Source organism: Rhinolophus sinicus, chromosome 3 (assembly GCF_057876585.1).
Source record: "Rhinolophus sinicus isolate RSI-liver-muscle chromosome 3, RSI-T2T, whole genome shotgun sequence".
NCBI classification, from domain to species: Eukaryota; Metazoa; Chordata; class Mammalia; order Chiroptera; family Rhinolophidae; genus Rhinolophus; species Rhinolophus sinicus.
This window is the reverse complement of record NC_142503.1, coordinates 83,207,358-83,226,436: the sequence shown is the minus strand read 5'-3', so window position 1 is coordinate 83,226,436 and position 19,079 is coordinate 83,207,358.

Below are 19,079 nucleotides of genomic sequence, written 5' to 3'. Positions count from 1 at the left end.
TGTAGATCGATCTGGGGGTTATTATTTTAAAATGTTCTGGTCCATATTCATGTGATGTCTTCCAATTTATTTAGATCTTTAATATCTTTCAACATTTTGTACTTTTCAGTATACAGTACTGTTCAGTGCTTCTGTTGCTAAATTTATTTCTATGTATTCTTTTGTTGGTATTATAAATGAGATTGCTTTCTTAATTCTATTTTTTGGGTTGTTCATTGCAAGTGCACAGATTTTTATATATCAATCATTTATCCTGTCACATTGTTATACCAGTTTTTTCTAATCAGTTTTTTTAGTTGATTTCTTGTGATTTTTATATATAGTATCTTGTCATCTACAAATAGACACATTTTCACTTCTTCCTATCCAATATGAATGTCTTTCATTTCTTTGCATTGCCTCATTTACTTGCCTAATAAAACGTTGAATAGAAGTGGCGAGAACTGACCTTGCTCCTTATCTTGTTCTTAATATTAGAGGGCAAGCATCCAGTCATTTTGCAGTAAGTATGATGTTAGCTGAGGGCTATTCATAGATGCTCCTATCAGGTTGAGGAAGTTCCATTCTATCCCTACTTTATTGAGTGTTTTTCTCATTAAATGTTTTGTTCTACACCTGTCTAGATGATCATGTAATTTCTATTAATGTGATATATAATCCTTTATTTGACTGATTTTCAGATGTTAAGACAACCTCATATTGTGGAGCTAAATACCCCTTGGTCATGGTTTATAACTCTTTTAATATATGTGCTGCCAAAGCGAGCACAATGTATAGCTCTTCTGGTAGTTTGCTGGATTCATTTGCTAGTTTTTATGAGTATTTTTGCACCTATAATAATGGATATTGGTCTCTGTGTGTGCGTATATACACAATTTTCACCTGTGACGGCTTCTTTGTCTAGTATTGGCATCAGAGGGATACTGGCCTAATAAAATGAGTTGGGAGGTGTTCTCTCTTTTTATAATTTTTGGAAGAGTTTTTGAAGCATTTGATAGACTTTTCTCTAAATATATGAAAGAATTCACTAGTGAAGTCATCTAGTCCTGAGCTTTCCTTTGCTAGATTTTCATTAGTAATTCAATTTCTTTGACTGTTATAGTTCTATTAAAATTATTTAATTATTCTTGAGCTAGTCTTAGTCATTTGTGTCTTTCTAGGAATTTCTTGATTTTGTCAGAGTTATTCAATTTGTTGGCACAAAGTTGTTCAGCAGGATCCTTTATGAACCCTTTTATTTCTGTAAGCGCTAGTGATGGTCCCTCTTTCATTCCTGCTTTTAATAATTTGAGTCTTTTCTCGTTTTCCTTGGTAAATATAACTAAGTTTTGTCAATTTTATTGTTCCATTGATCTTTCTCTATTAATTTCCACCCTAATTGTATTCCTCTTTTGGGTTGGTTTGGGTTTAGTTTGTTCTTTTGCTAGTTTCTGTAGGTGTAAATATAGATTATTGATTTGCAATTTTATTCTTTTTCACAAAGAATAAATAATTTAATGGCTATAAAATTTTCTCTAAAAGCTTATTTTGCTGCAACTGATAAGTTTTATATGTTGTATGTTTTAATTTGTCTCATTTATTTTCTAATTTCCATTTTGCTTTATTGACTTGTTGATTATTTAGGAGTGTTGTTCATTTCCCTATATTTATAGGTTTTCATTTTTTCCTGTTAATTTCTAATTTCATTCCATTGTGGTTGGAGACCATCCCGTGTATGATTTTAATCCTTTTGAGGGATTCATCCTCTTATTATAAATGTCTTTATTTCTAGTAACAATTTTTGTGTTAAATTGTATTTGATATTTATTAAAGGCCCTCTAGCTTTCTTTTGCTTACTGCTATCATATTATAGTGTTTTCCATTCTTAACATGGAACATATTTGTGTCTTTGGTTCTTTAATAGACAGCATATGTTTTTGTTTAATGCATCCAATCTCTGTTTTTGATTGGTGTGGTTATCTGTTTAATATTATTAATGATAAGATAGGATTTAAATCTGCTATTTTACTATTTGTGTTATGTGTCTTATGTCTGTTTTATCCTCTATTTCTTGATTCCAACTTTGTTTTTATTAGGTAGACATTTTCTAGTATATCTTTTAAATCCCAAGTTTCTTTTACTGTGTTTTTGTTTTTATTTTGTACATGAGTGTCGTTTTACATTGAAATATGTTTGAAATATAATTGTATAAATTTAAGGTGTTCAATTTGTTATTTTGATATTTATATAATATGATTGTACAGATAACACCTGTCACATAATTATCCTTTTTTCTTTTTTAAATTTTTTTATTGGGGGAACATTGTGTTTTTCCTGGACCTATCAGTCGTTGTCCTTCAATCTAGTTGTGGAGGACACAGCTCAGCTCCAAGTCCAATTGCCATTTTCAATCTTTAGTTGCAGGGGGCGCAGCCCACCATCCCATATGGGAATTGGGAATTGAACTGGCAACCTTGTTGAGAGCTCGTGCTCTAACCAACTGAGCCATCTGGCCGCCCCAACATAATTATCCTTTTTTTTTTTTTTTTTTTTTTTTTTAGTAGTTAGAATAAAGTCCTAGTCTCTTAGCAAGGTTAATGATTATTACATTGTTGTCTGTGTTCACTACACTCTGCATTAGATCTCTAGGGCTTATTTACTACTCATTGTAAACCGAAACCCTTAAATAAAATCTGTCTTATCCTCCTACCCCCATCCCTTGGTACCACCATTTTATTCTGTTTTACAAGTTTGGCTTTTTAAAGTTCCACATATAAATGATATTATACAATGCTAATCTGTCTAACTTATCTCCCTTAGCATAATGTGCTCGTGGTCCATACATGTTATCACAATTGATAAGATGATCTCCTTTCTTATGGCTGAATAATATTCATTTTGCTAATATGATGTTAACAAATTCTGCATCTATATTAAACAGGGATATTGGTCTATAGTTTTCTTATGGTGCCCTTATCTACTTTTAGTATCAGGGTAATGCTGGCCTCATAAATGACTCTGGAAATAGTCCACATTTTTGGAAGAATCTGAAAATGATTGGTGTGGATTCTTTGAATATTTGGTAGAATTCACAAATGAAGCCATCTGGCCCTGTGGTTTTCTGTGTTGATAAGTTTTTGATTACAGATTCAATCTCTTCTCTCATTATTGGTCTTTTCTGATTTTCTATTTCTTCCTTATTCAGTCTTGGCAGGATGTGTGTTTCTAGAAATTTATCAATTTTTTTCTAGGTTGTCTAATTTGTTGGCATATAATTGTTCATAATATTTTGTTATGTTCCTATATATTTCTGTAGTATCAGTTGTACTGTCTCCTTTTTCTTTACTAATTTTATTTATTTAGGTCTTCTCTTTTTTTATTCTTAGTCTAGCTAAATGTTTGTCAATTTTGTTTTCCTTTTGAAGAACCAGCTTTTAGTTCAGTTGATCCTTTCTACTGTTTTTCTGGTTGGTTTCATTTATTTCTACTCTGATTTCTATGATTTCCTTCCTTCTACTAACATTGGGCTTAATTTTTCTTCCTCTGGTTCCTTGAGGTATAAAATTTGGTTGTTTGAGATCTTTCTAATTTCTTAATACATGCATTTATCACTGTGAACTTTCCTCTCAGAACTACTTTTGCTGTAAGAGTTGATATGTTATATTTCCATTTTTATGTGTTCAGGGATAATTTTTTTATTTCCCTTTTGATTTCTTCTTTGACTCATTGGTTGTTCTGAAGTATGTTGTTTAGTTTCCACTTATTTGTAGATTTTCCAACTTTCCTCTTGCTTTTATGTCCGTTCATACCCTGTGGTTAGAAAACATAGTTTGTATGATTTCAATCTTAAATTTGTTTGTATGATTTCAATCTTAAATTTGTTTGTATGATTTCAATCTTGTTAAATTTGATGAAGTGTTTTATGCCGTATTATATGATCTACTGTGGAAAAATTCCGTGTACACTCCAGAAGAATGTGGATTCTGCTGCTATTGGATAAAATTTCTATACAGGTCTATTTGGTCAAAAGTGTGGTTCAATTCCAATGTTGTTGTTTTTTTTTACTTTTCTGTCTGAATGATTTAACCATTGCCAACAGTGAGGAAACTGAAGTTTCCTTGATTGTTTTACGATTCTTTCTCTATCATCGACTTTTGACAGTTTCATTACAATACGTCTTGGAGAAGGTCTTTTTGCATTGAGGTAAAAAAGTGCTCTGCTAGTTTCATGGACTTATATGTCCAATTCCTTCCCGAGGTTTGTGAAGTTTTCAGCTATTGTTTCTCTAAATGCACTTTCTGTTCCCTTCTCTCTTTCTTCTTCTGACAGATCAATTTTTATATTTGATAGCTCTTGTAGGGCTTCTTGACTCCTTTTAAATCTTCTTGACTCTTTTCAAATCTTAGTTCTCAATCCTCTTATAATTGCATTATTTCTAAATTCCTATCCTTCAGGTTGCTAATTCTTTCTTTAGTCTCTTATGCCCTATTTTCTAAGTTCTCTAATGCACTCTTCCCCTGATTCACTGAATCCTTTAGCTCCATAATTTTTGTCTTGTTCTTTTTAAAAAAAACTTCAGTCTCTTTGGTAAAGAACTCCATCTGTGCATTAATGTTATTCCTGAGTTCACTGAATTGCTTTCCCGAGCTTTCCTGTAGCTCATTGAATCTCTCTATACAGCTATTTTGAACTCTTTATCAGTTAGATTGCAATATCCTGTGCCTTTGGTTTAGGTTACTAGAAAATTATCATGTTCTTTTGTGATACCATATTCCTCTGATTTGTTTTTCATAGTGTTTGATGAAATGTGCCTTGGCTGTACATTTGAATAGCACACGCACACTGTTCTTAGTTGTTTACCTTGACTGTTACCATTCAAGAGACTGATAATTTAAAAGCTTTCTTTTGTTTTTGCAGAAAGTGGTGCTATAGTTTTCAGTTTCCCTTTAGCTGAGCTGTCTCTGGGGCTGTGCTCTGGAGAATGTTTTTTAAAATACTGGCATAGAAAAAGCTGGTGGCAGGGTGGAAGGAGGTATGGGCTTAGAATCTGATGCTTTGTGGGTACTCACTGCTCAGTAAGAGACTCCTCAAGTGGGGGTACTCCCAGAATTCTGTAGGCACACTTCCTGCTGGAAACAGCAGGGAATGTGTTCCTTCTAGACAATTTGTATTCTTGTCTGCATCTTTCCCTTCCCCCAGACAGGGAGGTCCCTCCTTAGAAACCATGGTGCTGGAGTGAAATGGGTCTCCACAGCTGTGACCCATGCAGCAATGGGTCAGTCACTCACTCCTTTTGCTTTCCACCTCCTCTATGAGGGATGTCACCATCATCATTACTGGGCAAGGCCAGCATGTTGCAGTGTTGCCCTAGAGAGGGGAATTGATCTGCAGAACCCTTCTCTTCTGCCTCCAAATTAGTCTTTATTCTGCTCCAGTGGCATGCCTGGTTCTCCCATCACACTGGGGACCTTCAACAAATTCTGTCTCCATTGTACATCCGCCCTGTTTCTCCAGGTTTGTTTTTGTCAGATAGTGTCAAGTCGGGGTGGCACAAGCTCATCAACTTCCTTTAATGTGCAGCCGACCCTGTGAGCCTGTCCACCTACTTTCTGAAGCACAGGTGGGTAGAAATCTCCTAGGTGTTCTGGTGTGATGGGCAGAGGCACTTTGGTTATGAGTGACTCATTAGTTATAAATAAAAGGGGAGAAAAAAGAAACAGCCCACACCATCTATGATGCTGCCATCGCTTCTACTCTCTTTGAGTTATTTCCTTATTGGATTTTCTAGGAATTATAGATAACATCTTAATTTAAAAGAATCTAAATGAGCTTATTTCTAACTTAATGCCAATAGTATACAAAACTTTGCTCTACTATGCCTTTATTAATCCTCCTATGCAAAATTACTGTCACATGAATTACAACTTTATATGTAATAGCCACACAACATAGTTTTATAATTAATTTATTCTGTTTCTTTTTAAAACATATAGGAGTAGAAAAGTATTACAAACAAAAATAAGTTATACTGTCTGTCATAATATCTATGTAGTTTCCTTTATGGGTGCTCTTTACTACTTCATGTGGATTCAAATTACTGTCTAGTATCTTTTTATTTCAGCCTGAAGATTCCCTTTAATATTTTATGTGGCAGGTCTGCTAGTGATAGTTTATTTGGGAATGTCTTAATTTCCACTTTGTTTAAAGAAAATTTTATTTGGATATAAGGTTCTTAGTTGACAGTCTTTTTTGTTCAACTCTTTACAGATGTCATCCCACTGTCCTTTGGCTTCTACTATGGTTTTTGATGAGAAGTCAGCTGTTAATCTTACTGAGGCTCTCTTTACTTGCTGCTTTCAAGATTTTCTCTTTGATTTTTTTTTTCCAAATTGACTATGACCTGCCTATGTGTAAATCTCTTTGAATTTATTCTGCCTAGAGTAAAGTAAGCTCTTGAATATGCAGATTAATATTTTGCATGAAATTAGTGAGATTTATGACATTTCTTTAATATCTTTTTCTGTCATCATGTTATAGTGTTTTCCATTATTTTATGTTGCTGTTCCATTATACATTTCTTGGTGTCCGTGATAGTGTCCCACTATTTTTTGAATCAGTGTTCATTTTTTAAATTCCTTTTCATTTCTGCTACTTAGACTATGTAATCTTACTGACTTGTTTTCAACTTGACTGATTCTTTTGCCAGCTCAAGTCTATTTGAATCTCTGCAGTGAATTTTTAATTTCAACTACTGTGTTTTTCATATTCAGAATTTTTTTTTATAATTACAATTTCATTACTGATATTTTCTATTGAATGTGACACCACTGTCATACATTCCTTTAATTTTTTGTACATGTTCCTGTACTACTTTGGAAGTATTTATAATAGGTAATTTAAAATCTTAATTTACTAAATCCAAATTCTGGTCCCTCACATGGACATTTATAGTGGCTGCTTTTTTCTCCTTGTCTATTTCTTGCGTGTGTCAACTTTTTTTTTTTTTTTTTTTTTTTTGGTGGTGAAAGCTGGGCATCTTATATAACAAGTTGGTGTCTGGTCCATCCACTCCCCCTCCAAAGATGCTGGATTCCCTTTGTTGCTTTATTTTAAATTGTTGCTACTTAGTGATTTGGCATGCTTTCTATAATAATTTTATAGATTCTCTATTTCCTGTAGTGTGTGACCCTAGAGTTCTTTCTCTGCTTGAAGTCTGGCTTCATAGGTTTCATACCTTATTAAGTGTAATTTAGTGGTGGATCAATGGTTGGTTTGTAGATTTCCTCCAAGAAAATAAATATAGAACTACCATATGATCCAGCATTTCAACTTCTGGGATATATGTGAAGGAAACAAAACCTCTAACTTGAAAAGATATCTGTGCTCTCATGTTTATAGCAGCATTATTTACAAGAGCTAAGACATGCAAAAAGTGTCCATCGATATATGCATAAATAAATAAGTTTTTTGTATGTGTGTACATTTATATGGCTGAGTAATTTTTTATTGCATGTGTACACACATAGTAGAAAATTATTCACCATAGAAAATGAGGGAATCCTACCATTTACATCAACATGGATGGACCTTGAAGGCATTATAATAAATGAAATAAGTCAGAGAAAGACATATACTGTGTGATCTCTCTTACCTCTGAAACAAACAAACAAACAAACCTCAAAGAAAAAGAGTTAGACTTGTGATTTCCAGAGGTGGGGGCCGCGGCAGTGGCAGGTAAACTGGAGGAAGATGGTCAAAGGCACAAACTTCCAGTAACAAGATAAATAGACATTAAGAATGTAATGTACAACATGACAATTATATTTAACACTGTTGTATGACATATAGGAAAGCTATTAAAATAGAAGTTCTTAAGTTTCTCATGACAAGAAGAAAATTTTTTTCTCTTCTTTTTATTGTATCTATAGGAGATGATAGATGTTAACTAAACCTACTGTGGTAATAATTTCACAATATATGTAAATTAAGCCATGCTGTACACCTTAAACTTATACAGTGATATATGCCAATTAATGTCAATAAAACTGGAAAAACACCAAAAAAACATAAGCAACATACACTCTGCATGATAAGAAACACAAAATTAAATGTTGGAGACTGAAGTAACCATGAAAGAATTCAAGTACCCTGTGCCATTGATAGGCAGAGATTATTCGAATGAACTTAATAAATGTGGAAGTCCTTAAGTTAACCAAATCTTTCTGCTGGAGCATCAAAATCCAAACCACATGAGCAGCAGGTGAGACTCCCCTTGCAAACCCAAATATATAAAAAGACATCAAATATCAAAGGCTCAATTGAACTTCAGTGTGTTAGCCCCTTTATTACATAAGCAACAGTGATTTTTTTTCCTAAAAAATTGCTGCTCATTGAAATTACTGGAGGCTGAATACATAATAACAAACAGATAAAAAGCAGTAAGAGTAAGACCAGATGAAGGAAGAACACACAATGATTCTGTAGTTTAAAGATAAAAGAGCTTAAAGTTTTAGAATTATTAATCAGCTTGGTTTTGAAAGTCTCTTTTGTCAATATAACTGAACAAAAGAATTCATACACAACAATAATGAGGACAGCTTTTACATGCTTTTCTTTTGTTTAACTTTTATCACATTCTTGATATATTGCCAGAATTTTTTTTAACGTTAATGTGAATTGCTCTGTATGTTGGATTTCTTTCTCCTTTGAATGTGAAAAGAACTACTTAATTTTTGAAAATGAAGTAGGTAATTAGGGCACTGTATTTGTTTTAACCTTAGACTTTTAGGAAATAGGCATTCCTAGTCATGTTTAAGGTCTTTATTTAAATATTTCATATCTCTTCAGAGCCCCTGCACTAGAAAACTAAAGGCTACAGATTAATTCTGCCATTTCTATCTAAGGGATTTTGTACTTGCTCTATCTACTGTCTGAAATGCTTGTCCACCATGTTTTCACCTGGCTAGACTTTCTAAACATTCAGTTCTTTCTTCAATATCACCTCTTCAGAAAAATCTTCCTCAACTACACAATTACCATACTTTACTTGATCTTTATCACAGCATTCTGCTTTGTTTTTCTTAATATAATGATCAAACATTACATATTATTTCCATGATTGCTCACTGTCTGTTTTCTTCTACTAGAATATAACCTTCATAAGACACCTGTTTTATAAACTTCTTTATCCCCCTTGCCTAGAACAGTACCTGACATTAGTGGGTGCACAAATATTTTCTGGTGAAAGAATGTATGTGCACACCTTAATGGAAAATATTTTGCAACGTTGAAGGATTGAACAAGACAATGTGAAATTGTAGCGTGATCAGCTTTACCTTGCTCTTGGCTCAAGTTCTAGAATGAATAAATAATTGGATCATTTGTGAACAAAAGAAAAAATAGTGATTCTTAGGATTCATAGATTCATGAAGAAAACATGCCATGCTGTGACACATCTTTATGAAAATAATATAGGAAAAACAATTAAGAAAGAACACAAAGTAAATTCAGAGATAATCCATGCATCCTTCATTGATAGCCTCTGAATGTTTGAGTCTCCACTAGAGAGTGAGAGTACATACCCTGGAATCTGACTACCTCTTTATATCCTAGTCTACCACCTAACAGCTTGGTGTCCTTGTGCATGTTATTTAGCCTATGGATTGAACACTGGGATTTATTTTCCTCATTTGTAACTATGTAGAAAATGTTTCATGCAGTACCTGGCATATGGGTGCCTATTAAATGTTATTGTTAATAAAGGTTTCTGTGTTTATATTTAAATATTAGGTTGCAATAAGTGGGATTATCTCTTAATATATCTGACTTTTAATTCCACACTTTTCAATTGATATAATATCTCCACATTAATCAGTGTAAATTTGATTCATTATTTTTATACTCTAGGTATTAGTTTATGAGCACCCAAAAGTTTTTCTAATCATCCACTGTTGAATATTAAATTGTTTAATTCTTTCTTCTACAGGATACTAGATTGATAAAACCTTAGAAACAAAATAACATCAAATCTGACAGAGTATACCTTATTATTATGATGGTCAAAATAAAGAACTGGACTTAATTTTCCCCAAGGAAATAAAAAACAGGTAAGCGATTGCTATTGATTTTTCAAAGCTATAACCACATATCTGATACCCTGCAGAGGAAAGGACTTCAGATCTCAGAGGAGGAAATCATCTATCAGGGAATTTGGAGTATGGGTCACTATTAGATTTGGTGACAAAGTTTAAGAACTGGAAAAAAGTAGGAGATACAAACCCAAACTATGAATACAATCTTCTAAACTTATCACAATTTAGCCATTCTGGTTTAGTAGAAGAAACGTGGAGGAAAAATTGGAAAAGTAGAAACATTTGCCAAGGCCACTTCCATTGAGTGTTTTGCACAGCAAGGACATGTTTCCTCTGATTTTGCCAGGCTTAACTTCCTGGGGGAGCCAGAGGAGATGTATCCCAGGCATAGAGTACATACAGAAATCTCAGTAGTTACTCTGTTCCTGCACAATTTTGGGGTCTGCTCTGTAAAGTCATAGCTCTGGCACCCACAACATCTGTAGGAGTCCAGCTTACCTTGTTCATCAGAAAATCTCTGGCGTTACCACCAGAACTCCACTTACAGCAACTCAAAACTATGAATTGTGAGTGATGAAAACAGAGCAGGTAGTGTCAAAAATTGGTACACAGCTCAATGGTAGGCCATAAGGACTGTCTGCTAGGCATCAATATATGACAGTATGTGCCAAATAAAAGTATTTTTTTTTCATCCCTACAGCCAGAGGCTCAATTTTCTTACATAGCAGTAATAGAGTATTTGTAGTAATTTATTATATTTAGTACAACAATACTAACAATAGTGAATATATATAGTACTTCTCTGTATCAGGGACTGTTCTAAGAACTATTTATTTATTGATCAATTTGATCTTTACAAAAACTCAGTGAAGTAGAAACTTTTAAGCCCAAGTTTCTCAAATGGCAAAGTGAAACCTAGAGGTTAAAGGACTCGGCCATGGTTACACAAGTGTTGAAGCGAGGATTGTAACCCTATACTATTAAATGCACTGAAATTTGGCATCCACTACAATAAGTAAACTAAAAATAAAATACTTTCAAAGTTGTTTTTAAAATGTTTAGAACATCAAGCATGTGGTCTTTCAGATTTTTTCCCTATATATGGGCCCTGATAAAAGCATTTAAGAACTGCTAAACTAGAAGAACACTTCCGGGAGGCTGTGGGTGACCAGATGAAGAGACAGAAGAGTGCGCTTTTATTTCTATATCTGACTGGTGGCAGTGGCAAGAAAATCAGGCAATGATTCATACCTCAGAGGACAAAAGGAAATTTTATGTAATAAGGAAAAAGAAAACCATAAAAAAGATGAACACTCCTTGAGGAGGCAGGAACTCAGAGTGTTCATATTTTGTAATTACATTCACGTTTCTAATTTGTACTCAGCATGATGGGGATATCTGGGAACAACAGTTACCCGTAGTTCAAAAATACCTTAGGCCACAATTTTATGCAGTGACCATAATAATCAATCAATAATTTCATATAGTTAAAATGAATATATCTCCCAAATGGGCTGTTTTTATCTTTCACTGTAGGACAGTTAGGCTATATAATATTACAGAAAGAGTTCCAATCATGAGAAAATTAGATGTTTAAAAATGATGAAAACCTGAAAACAGGTCGTTCCTGGAGAATGTAAGTATTACGGTGTTTCCCTGAAAATAAGACCTAGCCAGACAATCAGCTCTAATGCGTGTTTTGGAGTGAAAATTACTATAAGACCCAGTCTTATAGTAAAATATGACCGGGTCTTATATTAACTTTTGCTCCAAAAGACACATTAGAGATGATGGCCTGGCCTAGATCTTATCTTCAGGGAAACACGGTAAGCTTAAATTATCAAAGTTGCCATAGTGATCATTTTAACGTTATTTCTGAAGTATTCTTGGACAGTACCCAATTATTTTCTAATACATTTCCCCAGATTAAAAAAATGGCAATATAATAATGAAATATTTAACACTACATTTAATTCATAAGATGAATTAATAATGGTTATAAACCAATATGGTGTCTGAGGACCTGGTAATATTTTGAAATAAGCACTCTTTGTTACATTTATTTAATATTGTGATTTTACTAGATAGACTAGTAAAAAGTTTTAAAGCTAGTAAATAGTTTTAAAGTAGAAAATATCACCTTGCAAATCATTTTTGAAAGAGTTCACTAAGTTTTTCTCACAATTACATTTGATAGGAAAATATTAAGGGACGTCAAACAGATTTCACTGCTAACACAAGAAAAATCTAAACAGGTAAGCATACTAGAAAAATCTAAGCAAGTAAGCATTCAATTCTAAAATGTTTACTGCAGGCAAAATAACATTTTTTTCTAATGAAAATATATGGAAAAAAGTAATAATGAAAATTAAAATATTCCGTGTTTGATATTCTACTTAACATTTTTTTAATTCAATACACAAGATCTATGAGTAAAAACATTTTATCACTATGTTGTATTATCAATAACTTACATATGTGTATTATTTCATTATATTATAAAATTCTTGAATGGATGGATTGTGTTTTATTCATCTTTTTTATCTCTAGTAAGTATAGCTGTGTGAGAGAGAAAATAGGTGGCAAACAAATTAATGTATTTGTAATTTAATCCATTTTATACAAATCTTATGACTTTTATAAAACAAACAAATAAATGGATGATGTAGGATTTTAGCTTATGATTAGATATGTAATCCTGCAATGAAACCCTTATCTATATTAACAGGATGTCAAAACAAAAGTAATGATGCTTCCTATAGAATATTTTCAGTAATTTTCTTTTTTTGACATCATGCTTCCGGGACTGGTCTGAGCTATCAGAAATAGTTGAGTTTCAACCCTATTTCAGTATAGGAAGAAAGTAGTTTTGTTTCACAAACACAAAACAGCATTGTGTACTAGGGAAACAGCATTTGTGTACAATAAAATACAATTTAATTAATGGAGGCAATTTCTGATTGCTTCCTCTTATTCTGTTCATCTCACGGATGTACGATAACTTCAGCTAGATAAAACCCACCATTGACAACGTCTGTGCAGCTCCACACTGCATTGGCATTGGCAGGCCTGACCTCAGACCCAGTGGAGTGGTAGCCTAGGTTAACTTCTAACTCACTTCCTGTGGTATTTAGGCATTTGCCTCTAGGTACGTGACCATCACTGTCAGCTAAGAAAAGATAAACTTCTGACACATATGTGCTGATCTGAAGAAAGGAGCATCAGTCTCTTGTAAGCAAAAAAATCCATACAGATTTCTCAGTAGTGAATGTTTTTGGTGTTTCTCTACCAGAACATGAAAGAGTTTCCTCAATTCCTAGCATAGAGCAAAGGGGTCAGAGCATGAAAGAGAAAAGTATGTGCTGAAGTTGAGGCAAAGGAATGTCGACCAGCAAACTGTAATTGAATCATATATTCTCTGTTATGTATGAAGGTTAACTTTCCTGATAGAAGCTCTGAGTAGATGACATACAGCTTGGTGAATATAAATGTGTAGAGGCTACATATGGGAGCTATGGGAGCCAACCTCTGCCAGAAATGAGAATGATATTAATTCCCATTAAGTCTGTTAGTTTGCATAACCATGCATGCTGTATTCATAGAAATCTAACTAGCAACTCCTGGAAGTTATCCAAGTGTTTAATTCTTATTGTTCAATCAAAAAGTGCTCTTTTACATTATTCATTTATAACAATCAACAACATTTGTTACTATTCCTTGGCATGAAATAAGAATTTAATAATAGCTAGTTATTATATTTAATATTATTTATAGCATTTACTCTATGAAGGAGCTGGTAGAAAATATAAAGATATATAATTTATGCACCGGACAATACAAGGTCTTGCCATCTAGTTGAGAAGACTAAATATGGAGGCAAAAAGAAAATATCAATACAATGCAGAATATTTAAACAGAAGGGGTAGTGACTAAATTATGGAAGGAATTTACAAAGAATGTACTTCCAAATGGAATGTTCATTCCAAAGAATGAAGTACTTTAGCAAGAACTGGAGGGATGAATAAGAGCTAAAAAAGGACTTTAAATGAGTCTAAAGGGAAATGGAAGTATTGGAGACCAGGTTAGCAAACTTGAAAGCGTATGCCATGTTCAGTTTCACGAGACCAGAAACCTAAATGTAACTAAAGTGCTATCCTTAAGACATATTGAAGTTATATGTAATTTAATAAATAGTTCACAGATCCTAGGCTCTTTGCTCATATTATTCTCCTCACCTTGATACATCCTTTTATTCCATAGGTTGCAAAAACTGGATATATACGTGAAAAGAATGATATTGGACCCTATCTTATACCATCAACAAAAAAATGGACATGGATTAAAGACTTAAATGTAAGACCCCAAACTGTCAGACTCCTAGTAGAAATAGAGGGTGAAAACTTCTTGACATTGATCTGGGTAACAAATTTTTTGGATGTGACACCAAAAACACAAGAGACAGAAATAAAATTAGACAAGTGGGATTACATCAAACTAAAGAGCTTCTGAGCAGCAAAGGAAATAGTCAACCTATAGAATGGGAGAATATATTTTGCAAACCACCTATCTGCTAAAAGGGTTAATCTCCAAAATATGTAAGGAATTCCCAAAATGCAATAGCAAAAACCAAATGACCCTATAAAAAATGGGCAAAAGACTTGAATAGACGTTTCTTCAAAGAAGACATACAAATGGCCAACAGGTATGTGACAAGGTGCTGGACATCACAAATCATCAGGGAAATGCAAATCCACCATGAGCTATCACCTTACATCTTTAAGGATGGCTATTATCAAAAAGACAAAACACAAATAATGGTGAGGATGTGGATTAAGGGAACCCTTGCATAATTTGGTGGGAATGTAAATTGGTATAGCCATTATGGGAAACGGTATGGTGGCTCTTCAAAACATTAAAAATAGAACTACCTTGTAATCCAGCAATCCCATTTCTGGGAATACATCAAAAGAAAATGAGATCAGTATCCTGGAGATATCTGCACTTCCATGTTCATTGAAGCGTTATTCACAATAGCCAAGCATTCATATGAAAACAAACTAAGTATCTATCAATGGATGAATGGATAAAGAAAACATGAGTTTATATACACACACACAGGATATTATTCATCCTTAAGAAAAGAAGAATCCTTCTATATGCAACCAAATGGATGAACCTAAAGGACTCTGTGGTTAATGAAACAAGCCAGACACGGAGAGACAAATATTGCATGACCTCGTGTATATATGAAATCTAAAATAGTCAAACTCATAAAACCAGAGAGTATAATGGTAGTAGCCAGGGAAGGCGAGGAGGAAGAAATGAGATGATGTTGATTAAAGGATACAGTGTTTCAGTCATACAAGATGAATGCTTCTGGAGATCTGCTGTGCCTCAATGTGACTATAGTTGACAACAATGTATTGTACGAATTAAATTTTCTTAGAGATTAGCTCTTAGGTACTGTCAAAAGGAAGGAGGAAAGAAAGATGAGACAAAGCAATAAAGGGGAGAAAGGAGGGAAGAGAAAAGAAAAAAAATATGGTAACAAAAAGTAAAAAAAAAAGTGATATATACATACAACGGAATATTGAAAATCCTGCTATATGTAACAACATGGATGAATCCTGAGAATATTATGCTAAGTAAAATAAAGCAGTCACAGAAGGACAACTACTGTATGTTTCCACTTACAGGAGTTATCTACAATAGTAATCTCATAGAAGCAGAAAGTAGAATAGTGTTTTCCAGGAGCTGGGGGGAGAGAGAAATGATGAGTTGCTGTTGAATGGGTTAGGGAAATGCAAATTAAAACCACAATGAGGTACCATGGCGATTATCAACAAGACAAGTAATAACAAGTGTTGGAGAGGCTGTGGGGAAAAAGGAACCCTCATACACTGCTGGTGGGAAACAGTAGGGAGTTCCTCAAAAAACTTAGAATTACTATATGACCCAGCAATCCCTCTCCTGGGTATCTACCCAAAAAATCTAAAAACATTTATCTGTGAAGATATACGAGTATGTACCCTATGTTCATTGCAGCATTATTTACAATGGCCAAGATATGGAAATAACCAAAGTGTCCTTTAGTCGATGACTGGATAAAGAAGATGTGGTACATGTATAAAATGGAATATTACTCAGCCATAAGGAAAGAAGAAATACTGCCATTTGTGACAACATGAGTAGCAAAATACGTCAGAAAAAGTTGAGAACCACATGATTTAATTCATAAGTGGGGTATAAAACTGAAAGCAACAAATGAAAGACAAACAAAAACACAGACATAATTTAGTGGTTACCAGGGGGTAGTGGGGGAGGATGTGGGATGTGTCGTAGAAGAGGGTAAAAGGGGTCAAATATATGTTGCTGGAAGGAGAACGGACTCTGGGTGGTGAACACACAATGCAATCTATAGATGATGTATTATAGAATTGTACACTTGAAACCTATATATAATTTTATGAACCAATGTCACCCCAATAAATTCAATTAAAAGTTATAAAAATACATTTAAAGTTTCAGTTATGCAAGATAAATGAGTTCCGTAATCTTCTGTTTAACCGTGTGCTTATAGTTAAAAATACTGTATTGTGTACTTTAAAACTTGTAAAAAAAAAAAAAAAACACACACATAGATCTCATGTTATTCATTCTTACCAGAATAAAAAATTTTTAAAAATTCATTGCTATTACAATGCATACTAGCTGTTTTTTCAGTAGGCTCATTTCTAGTACTGCAAATGAAATTTATCAGAACTCACTGTTGACGGGGCCCATGGCTGAAGGAGTGTAAAAAATGCTATTATTCAGGGATAAAATACAACCATATAAAAGATTTTACAACCTACAGATTATATTAAATTCTATTCATAAATAAAAGCAAATAATATAGAGATTTTGCCTCATGTGAGGGATACTATAAAAAATTATATGAACGTGATGAAAACAATGTGTAAGAATTGAAATATATAAAACTGCAAGATGTTAACAGATTTTTAGGCTGTTCACTTAAAATATTAAGAAAGAAAGATGGACAGATTGCAAACTAATAATGAGTTTAACAGATATGCACTATTATTCTGAATAATGAGTTTCCATTTTATATTTTTTGTCACTTCCTCAGAAAAAATGAAATGACTGTAATTAATATATGTAATTATGCATCATATTATTATTCAATAAAATGATAATAGATTAAATATCTAAATGAGAGTGATCCATAATGTATCCGTCACACATGAAAAACTGAATATATAAATCAATATGTTTCAGTCATAGATTAATGGACTCAACTCATCTGGCAGCAACATTTCTATCCATAAGTTATCAAAGTTGAGGATAAGAGCTCAAAGTCAAGGCATAAGAGAAATCTGAGACAACAATAAATCAAATTGAAGTACGGTATTTACTATTATAACTTGACAGGTAATGGTGAAGAAAAATAGAATAAAGCCTAGTATATGGCACTGTCTTTTTAAAAAAATCAATCCAGAGAATAAAGAGAAAAATGTTATCTTCAGTTAATTTGAATGCCAAGCCGCAGATACTTAGAATAACTGACGAATACAAGGAAGTTTGGACCAAACAAAGTGATAATAGCTACAGCAGATATAGATCACTAGTGATGCACAGGGCACAGAGTAGGTTGAGTATATGAAACAGCTTGTCCAAAATTTCCTGTTTTGGAGAGTGAGGTCTAGTATTGCTAACCCAAGAGAACCTTTTAGCAGAACATTCTATATGCAGAAGGGAAGTTACAATGAGGCCAAGAAAGGACCATATTGATCTAAATAAAAGTAGGTGGTAAACAGTTTTACAGTTACTAATCATAGAAAATTGAACAAATACGAATAAATGCTAAACCAACATACACTTAAACCAGTAAAATAAAGGGTTTTAACAGCAAAACATAGAGAGATCACCCTTATATCCCAATGTAGCAGGTGACACAAGAAATGAAGAAATGTCACTAGAAGCAACTGCCCAAAATATGAGAGAGTATAATGAAAGAGTATATATGCATATATTTATTCATAATGTGTAATTAAGATATGTCTAAAGTGCATCAATCCTGAAATATATATGTAAAATCATAAAAAATACAAAGATAAAAAAATTGTAATAAAGGAACACTATTATAGGCTGAGGGACCATGAGAAATATAAAATACTCTGTTTTCTTAAAGTACTTAATATAGAAATTACAAGACTTTATTAAATTCAATAGTTTTAAAATACATTTCAAAAGTGCTAGTTTATCATTAAGAGCACTAAACAATCAAGGAAGGGGAATGATCAATGTGAACTGGTTTTGTCAGTGAAAAGTTTCAGTTAGGATACTCCTAATGCTTGCATAATGTTTAGAAGCTGTGTGGTTAAAAGAAGAATAAATACGTTTCAGAGAAGTGAAAGAATACAAACAAACCTATAGTAGTGGTAAGGAATTGGCGAGCTTAGAAATATTGATGTGGCATTCATAGATACGAATATAGAGCTTCATGTTCAAAGTAATTGAAGCAAGTTAATTTATTGAGAAAATAGTGTACAATGCTTCATCTGTTATTTCTTTATCTTCCTGATTGTAATTCTTTCACTCAATATTTTGCAGTGGCAGAGAGTGATGGCTTCTTGATCAGTGTCTATTTCTGTATTTTGTCAAAATTGAACTGACTCTAAAGGGTACTAGTCAATGTTCTCGAGATGAGTAAGGGCATGGCTTGATAGACAGCCAAAAAGGAAAGAAAATTTTCCTGGAAACAGATTAGTCTACATTCCGAGTAAGCACTATGTGAGCATGCCAAAGCACACTCCAGAGAAGTAAACATTTCTCAGAATAAATACATACATATGATTTTTTTTTCTTTTTTTTTTTTTTTTTTGCAACGGAAGTATCCATCTCTTATTTTTTAGGAGTTTCTAACCAACGGCAAATGTTAAGTTTATATAGTACTTTTTCAACATCTATGGAGATAATCGTATGCTTTTTCCATTAATGTAGAAAACT